The following is an 8924-nucleotide window of genomic DNA, read 5'->3' on the forward strand; positions in this document are numbered from 1 at the left end:
AGGTTTAAAAGGTAAAAAATTGTATGATTCGTTTAAAAATTCATCTCCAATAGAGAGGGTTATAATTATGTAGAGTCCACCAGGCCATTATTCAGCCAAGGAAGTATCTGGCTAGCCAAATGCAGCCTCCCTTAGCCCTTTTTTTGGTCCAGGTCCTCAATTGTAATAATTGATTCAAATTCAATAGTTAGATTTGAAAACATCCGATAGTAATTTAATTAAATTAATTAATAAATTTGTAGTATAAACTTAAAAGTAATAAATTATTGAGAGAGTTATGTTTAGCATTTTCGGTTGGAGATGACATATGACTATGACCTGACACTGTTTGTTTAAAAATAATTTTTGCAGAGCTATAATTCTGGACGGGACTATGTTTAACTCTTTCGGTTGGAAATGGCTTTAAAGAGTAGGGAAAGTTACCTCCATGGGCAAATAAATAGATTTGGAAACACTTCCAGATTGAATGGCAGGCATTGCCACATTATTAGCACAATATTGTACCTTTCACGATAATATTGAACTACTGTCTTACTACTTCCGTCTTCTAAATCTTATATATAAAGCCGGCAGGCATGAATAGTGATTTTTTATGTCACAAGTTTCACCAAAAATTATTAGATAAAAATACTTGTAAAATAAATAAAAAAATTAAAAGCAGTCTAAAATAATGGAAGGGTATTTTTGTCAATTTAATAGTCTTTTTTTAATAATTAATTATTTTTGTATAGTTTTTTTTAATTAATACCTCATAATAGGTTAATAATAATGTGATCCTATCAATTGTTCGTTAAATATTATTTTCTCTATTTTTAAACACGTTCAAAACATCTTGATAGGCGTATAATGTCAGTTATAAAAAAAGGTCTTTCGGACGCGTATAATAATGTGATTAAATTAGTTGTCAAATGATTTTTTTTTTCTTTTTTTAACAAACGATATTATATAAACTAAAGTATTGAATAAAGGATCACACATATTTGCATATACAAAGAGAGAAATTTCCATTTTATGTCACCACAATCATAAATATTGACCAAATTAAAAATAAGTATCGATCGCTTGAGTTGGTTTAGCGGTTCCATGGACACTCCAGTGATTTTATAAGGCCTTTTTCACCTGTGAGTGACAAAATGTCACAAGATTTGATAACACAAAATGTTTAAGAAACTGATTGAGGACATACAGTAGTAAGCTAGATAAGAAACTGATTGACGGGTCTCTTACGTTAAAGTATTTTCACAAATTCCGTTACCAGGGTGGATTCATAGAAAGATGTGGCAGACACATCTGCAAAATTTGAATGAAGAAAAAAAAAAAAAGACAAGGCATTCTTGTTACTGAGAAAAACTTGTATGGGGCTTGGCTTGCCACTAGACTTCGTTGAATGACACTACAATCCACTTAAAACTTGTCACGTGGCAAGTCTTAAATATATTCTTTTATATTTAAAATTTTTATAATTATTTTTTTAACTAATTAATATATTATATATATTAATGTTATGTTTCCTTTTTTATTTCTTTCCTCCTATTTTTTTCCTTCCCAAACCCCCCCCACGTGGCAAGTCTCAAATATATTCTTTTATCATTCTTTTATATTTAAAATTTTTATAATTATTTTTTAACTAATTAATATATTATATATATATATATATTAATGTTATGTTTCCTTTTTTATTTCTTTCCCCTTATTTTTTTTCTTCCCAAATCCCCCCAACACTTTGTTTTGCCGTAGGTCATAGGACTCCCTCCCCTTTCTTTCTTTCCCAGTTTCATTTCTTTCTTTCTTTAAATAAAATAAAATAAAGTTATGCACCCACTCCAAGTTTATCATGGAAAGCAACCAAGTATCTGTAAGCTTCAGCGTCTGAATGCACCACCATTCCGATTTTCAGATCTTCTTCAAACTCCATTGCCTCAGCAGCAACCTATCAATTGAAAAAAAAAAAATCAAAGATTAGACTAATATATTAATTAAAGACTCATAATAAAGAAGGTAGCAAACATAGAAGATACCCTAATTCATATTATAAATATAAAAAATCCAAAAAACCTCACCCGAACCCAAAAACCCCCAATTAAAAGAAAAGAAAATAACCCTACTACATCTATATATGTGGGTTATTCATGTCACATGATCAAAGCAACTATTGTATAAAGAAAGAAAAAAAAACTTACAGATTCTTAGTTGCTTTCCATGATAAAATTGGAGTGGGTATAGAACTTTTTTTTTTTTTTTTTTTAAGAAAGAAACGAAACTGGGAAAGAAAGAAAGGGGAGAGAGTACTGAAACCTAAGATCTACGGCAAAACAAAGTTGCCCCGGAGGGGGGTGTGGGGTGGATTTGGGAAGAAAAAATATAGGGGGAAAGAAATAAAAAAGGAAACATAACATTAATATATATAATATATTAATTAGTTAAAAAAATAATTATAAAAAATTTAAATATAAAAGAATGATATTTTATATAAAAGAATGATAAAAGAATATATTTAAGACTTGCCACGTGGCGAATTTTGAGTGGATTGTAGTGCCACTCAACGAAATTTAGTAGCAAGCCAAACCCCACACAAGTTTTTCTCCCAAGTGGGACTCCCTGTAAAGTTTTACGAGCTGCTTAATGACATCTTTGTTGGTCTTTTTCGATGCAACTCCTGGGGTAATCGACACCTACAACAACCAAATGAAATCGTAAGTCACCACACAACCAACCACATAACCTATTGATGAACACCTTCCTAGATCAAATTTACAAAACTCTTTTTGAAAAACATATTTAGGTCAACTTTAAATAGAGAGAATAAATTTTACAAAAGCATATGGCTCGCTTTTGACTCAGAAAAATGTTTTGGGAACGCAAAATCACCTTCCATCATGAAATAGTATTAGTATCTAGGTTGTATATAATTGAAGTCCCATTCTGATATCCCTCAAATAAAGCTTATTTGATGGACATCCTGTCATGATCATTTCATTAGTTTTTCAACGATCTGAATCGTCTATATTTTAATTCATCACTCATAGATCATCTTTGTAAAAAATAAAAAATAAAAAAATAAAAAAAACAAATCTAAAACTACTACGAGATCCAAAACACAATGGTCCGAAGCATCTGAACAGATCAACTCAGAAATATTTTATTTTTAAATATTGTAAAATAAAATGTAAAAGAAATTTTGGAGTCACAGATGTTGGCGCCAAATGATTTTTTGGTCCCAAAACGACATTCCGAGGGAAGTTTTCAAAAACCAAAGAAAGGGAAAACGTAAAAGAAAATCCAAAAATAAACTGTAAAATGCAGAAGAACATATGAACACAGAAAATAAGAACGAAAGGGGAAAACTGCAAAATGAAAAAAAGGAAGGAGGCTTACATCGTAGCGATGGAGATCTCTCGCCCTAACCTCCACTAGGAAGTGGTTGGCCCTGACTTGGACCTTCTCGCCGACCTTCCCGTACCCAGGCCTAGCCGGATACCTGACGGCCTTCGACGACGACGGTAGTGCATGGAGCGGTCAGCGTCAGTTTCTGCTCCATATCACAGATGAGAAGAGCCTCAGTGGGCAGAGGCGCCGAGCTGGAAGCCGACTGAGCGGGCGCTGGTCCGCGAGAAACCGGTGTTTGAGCCATCGCGTCTCTGCGCTCCGGGGTTTTAGAGTGAAAGTGAGGTTTTCAGAGAGAAGGAGAGGAGGAGTGTTTAAGTGTGTGGGGAGAGCGCAGAGTGAGAATAGGTGGGTAAAGGGAAGAGCAATTTGCTTAGACTTGCTGGTGAAGAATTCGGGGGGTTGAAAGGCAAAAGGAAAAGGAAAAGGAAAAGGGAAGGAAAAAAAAAAGCGAAAAAGGAAAAGGTAATAGAGTGAAATGAGAGCGTCTGTTAATTGACTATTTTGCCCCTTCGTTCTTTTCCAGACCGCCGTGAAATTAGGTGAATTAATATGGGATCATGCTCAGTGGGGGAAGAGTGATTAAGCGGTTAAGTGGTAGTTACAAATAATTGTAGGGGTGTAAAGGGAATTTGGTTTGGGCAAAGGTTTCTTTGGGAGAAGACACTTGTTGCTACGCATAGGTATGACAATCCAAACTATTAAACATTATAACCATGAATAACTGTTTGAATGGAATGGAATTGGAGATGAAATTAGAGTATAGTTTTGATACGGGGAGAAACCGAAAATATTATTCGGCCACATGATGATTTGACCAAACACGCAAAACATACTTTACTGTTTTAATTTGACCTCACCACTTTGTATTTTGGGTGTCTAGGCTGAAGACGTGAAACCATAAATCATCACAGGCCAAGTGGGTTTTATAACTAGAATGGCAAAATTGCTTTTATTGATGGAAGAAACTCATTATTTAACCTAGATTAAGGTTGACTCGAGAGATGGAGACATAAGGGTGCAATAAAGTCCTCGGTGGGTGAGTCTCCGACATTGAGTCGACCCCGCCCCGAGCAACCATAAATGGAATATTGGGCTAAACAGACTCAATGAACAGTTGCACAAGCATTGAGACACAATTACCTTTCATAAAGAGTCTTGCTTGCCTAGGCATGCACCATTGAGACACAATTGCTAGTTCAATTTCACATATTCGTTCACCCCTACAAGAAATAAAAATCACATATTTAAGCTTCATATAATGGAAAGAAGAATAAGAAAGGATTGTTTGTTGCTGGTTTTCCTTCTGTGAATATTATTCAGCACCCTCTCCATTTTTCCATGATGAGCACGTTCCAAATCCCCCCTTGATTAGTTCATCTCTATCGTAATTACTGTGTGCAACTATCTGCATAGATGCAGAAACATGACCATAAGAAACAAGTTTAAAACAAATTAAACCTGATATGTACTCCTCTCTCTGTCTCCGGGACGTTGACAAGGAGCTCGTAGTAGGGCAGCTACTTGTCTTTCGTTAAGCTTCTTGGAGTATCTCTGGTCAGAAACAATTGTACAAAGCTGCCAGAAAGGTAAATAGGTAAATTATTTCATAAAGACCAGTACCGAACCCGAAAGATAAAACTGGAAAACAAGCCGCTTAAAGAGTCGAGAAAGGTACCTCCATTGGCAAATAAACAGGTTTGGAAACACTTCCAGATTGAATGGCAGGCATTGCCCCATCAGTCATCACAATATTGTACCTTTCACGATAATATTGAACTACTCTCTTACTACTTCCGTCTTCCAGAGTAAACCTAAAATGCAAAGTTCAATAATAATATTGATTCAACGATGACACATATTTACATATACTAACTATCAATCACTTGAGTTGGTTCAGCGGTTCGGCGGACACACCAGTGATTTTATAAGGCCTTTTCACCTTTGAGTAACAGAATGTCACAAGATTTGCTAACACAAAATGTTTAAGAAACTGACTCTGGACGTACAGTATAAGCTCGATAAGAAACTGATTGACAGACCTCTTACGTTAAAGTATTTTCACAAATTCCGTTACCAGGGTGGATTCATAGAAATATGTGGCAGACACATTTGAAAATTTTGAATGGAAAAAACAAAAAGGCAAGGCCTTCTTGTTACTTGGCTTTGCATGATTTTCAAAACAAGGAAAATTGGGCTGACACTGTACCTGTTGGAGCAGAAAATTCGGTTCTCTAATCCTTCAACAAGTAAATCTTGTAACCATGCATGTTGAGAAGCCCACTACACCATTTTGCTTGTCATCAATGAGAGCGGGGGACTTGCAAGTAAATACTCCGACAGCTCAAGTCAATATTTGTTCAGGATGCATACAAAATATAGAACAAATCTCCTAAGTCCTACCTCTCTCTTTTTTCTCCCCCAGTTTTGACATGATTCTAGGCCTTTTATAGGCATAAAAATCTTGGGCTCCATGTCCCATTATCTCACTACGTGTTCCTTTGTTAGTAGTGGCTGATTCATGTTGCTTTATTTTAGCCCGATTCCCTTATCTTTAGGATGCATGGAAAATGGCGAATTACTTAACCCTTAATTTTTGCACCCACAATACCTATATTGAGGTAAATCCCAAACTGGGTTGGCCTAAGACTCTGGTGCAAAATCCCAAACTTGGTTGGCCTAAGACTCTGGTGCATCAACAAGTGTAACTGTGGTACAAAATGCAACATTTAACATATAATTAGTAAGGAACCAAGAAACAGAAGAACGAAAGAAACCATATCATACGCCGGTTCTACAAAAAGATGCGTTACTTTTCAGATGGTGAGGCTCTAAGAGCAACATCGCTTGTATAGCCTGAAGGCGACTCGTGTTGCTTCCCGCGCAAGAAATGTAGTAGTTGGTAAAGGTCGATCGGGTTCGTTCCCCGGTTTGAGAGTCACCTTAAAGTCCCTATCCAATCTGTAAGTCATTCGAACACACCAAAAACAAATGATATTCAGAAAACTGCAATAACCATCGAAACATATAGAGATGAAAACAAGACACAGAAGCACTGAACTCTCGTAGGAAAATACCTTTTCGAGAGAAGAAGAAGAAGACCCACCACGGTCATCTTTCTCTGGTAACTTAACCACAAACCCTTTGGATTCAAATGGCAATGGACCTGCTGTGTGAATGCTTTTCATACCATCATAAGCAGGGTTCTTTGACCTAGGTGTGACTTGTACAAAACAAGAAGCTACTTAACCACCTACACAGTCCAACGGATGTGGAGTTTGGACACAAAAGGCCTCAATATTTTTTGGGGAGTTTTAACGAAACACTGCCAGTACTAAACACTTTTAACGAAAAACCACATTTTTACCTTTCCTTGGTACTATTTACTTACACATTTATTTGTCATTTTTCATTAAAACTAAAGTTTTTTTTAACTTTTCGTTAGTTTTCCTTATTTTTTGAACTAGGGTTAGAATATTTAAACTTTTTATCTCTGCTCGATGTGGGATATTTGGACATGCCCCTGACAAATGTGGAGTTTGGACACAAAAGGCCTAAATATTTTTGGACTAGGGTTGGGATATTCAAACTTTTCTTTCTCTACCCAATGTGGGATGTTTGGACAAGCTTCCTTACGTGGGACCCAATTAGTAGATCACACAAGGAAGATCCACATATCAGCAATCATGTGGGGCTAAGAGGACTTACCCAACACATGGACCAAGGGACCCACCATCATCGTGATGGGCCAAGGAGATCCACCCATCACATGGGTGTACGGCCTACTCCCTAGCTACCATGTGACCAAAGGCCCACTTCCAACAACATCGATATTATACCCAACTTGTTAATTTTCATCTCACAGTCTGGCAGACACGCAGTTTTATTACAAAAATGCCTCAATATTAGTTGGAGTGGAGTTAGAATATTTGAACTCTTCATTTTCTCCGTTTGTGCCCGATGCGGGATATTTCAACACAAACTTGATCCATATTCGAATCCATTTGTGATATGGTTTTCATATTCTAATCATCAAATCTAAACGGTCGATCCATATCGTTAAGCATCGCATCCAAATCACATATCGTTATTGGATCTAAATTACAAATTAAAAACTTTAAAATATCATCAGTACCTTCATTCATTTTTTTATTTTATATATCTATTTACTAGCAATTGTACACATGCTATGCATGTGATTATTAAATTTTCAAAATTAAATTTACAAAGAAAGTAAATATAAAATGGTCGCTAAAACTTTTTGGTAACGAGCTTCAAATGATTTTTCGTTACTAAAGAGGTTGTTTATTATATCTTTGGCGAATGTTTCTGAATAATTGTTTTCTCACTAAATGTTTATTTTATCTAGGTGAAAACGTGGAAGAGAAATGGAGGCAACTGCTATGGTTACCTGAGTGAGAGTAGGTGTGTTTGCTTCTTGTTTATACAGAAATGGAAACAAATCAAAGACCGTGCAAAAGGGAAGGAAGGGGTTGCGAGAGGAAAGTCAATTCAAGAAATTGACGTCCGATTTCTCATATTAAATGACGATTTTGCCCTCCATCATTATTCACAGGACTGCCGCGTGATTAGGCAACTGATTTTTGGATTTAATGCTTTCGAACAAAAAACAAAGAATTTCGGAATTATAAACGGTTAAGTGACGTGGTTAAGCGGTTAATTGTGCAGTTGAGAAAATAATGGGAAGGGCACAGATGACTTTTTCCTTTTTTGTCTAGGAGTTTTAATTTAATTAAAGGACCTAATAATTTGATTCTGTTGGGATTTGGGTTTTCGGATTGGATTATGTGACGGTTGATTTTGTTAAGTTAGGCAGCTAATAATAAAAGCTGTGTAATTAATTGTCACTTGATATGCCAATTAGTATTACGATCTAGTGATATTCTTTTTTCTTTATAAGAGAAGTCTTATGTTTGATTATCGCTAAAGACGAATTTAATCTATATTATTATTAACTTATTGTGAGGTTTAGCCCACCTCTTTCCCTTAACATAAATAATATCGTTCATTAAAAGAAAATGTTACTTAGAACTATAGTCTAATGATATTATTCATCACTTGTAAGTGAGAGGTTTTAGGTTCGATTCTCACCAAAAACGTATATACACACAAAGATACATATACATATATAAAGTCTTGTACATTTCATTTATCTTCTCTGTAAGATGTAAATATAAGTTCTACTCCAATTTGAGATCCAATTTATTTTTTACTTTATTAGCAGGTCATTCGAGGGCTTTCCACCCAACAAAAAATGTAACATGACTATTCCAAGACCCTACGAATCTCCCATTAAAAGACTACGAATCTCCCATTAAGTATGTTCTTAGCCACAACTCATTCTACGGGTTTACGCCCAACCAAAAATGTAACATGGCTATTCCAAACTCTTCGAATCTCCCATTAGAGATGTCTTAGTCCCAATTCCCGCATTCCAAAAAGAAATAAATTACAATTCGCTCTAGGTTAGAGATGACACTGATAATAAATTAATAAAAAGTCGACTAAAGGGAAGCAGC

The sequence above is a fragment of a genome, unplaced genomic scaffold (assembly GCF_019419815.1).
Source record: "Pyrus x bretschneideri cultivar Hongxiangsu unplaced genomic scaffold, Pyrus_bretschneideri_v1 Contig5, whole genome shotgun sequence".
Taxonomy (NCBI): domain Eukaryota; kingdom Viridiplantae; phylum Streptophyta; class Magnoliopsida; order Rosales; family Rosaceae; genus Pyrus; species Pyrus x bretschneideri.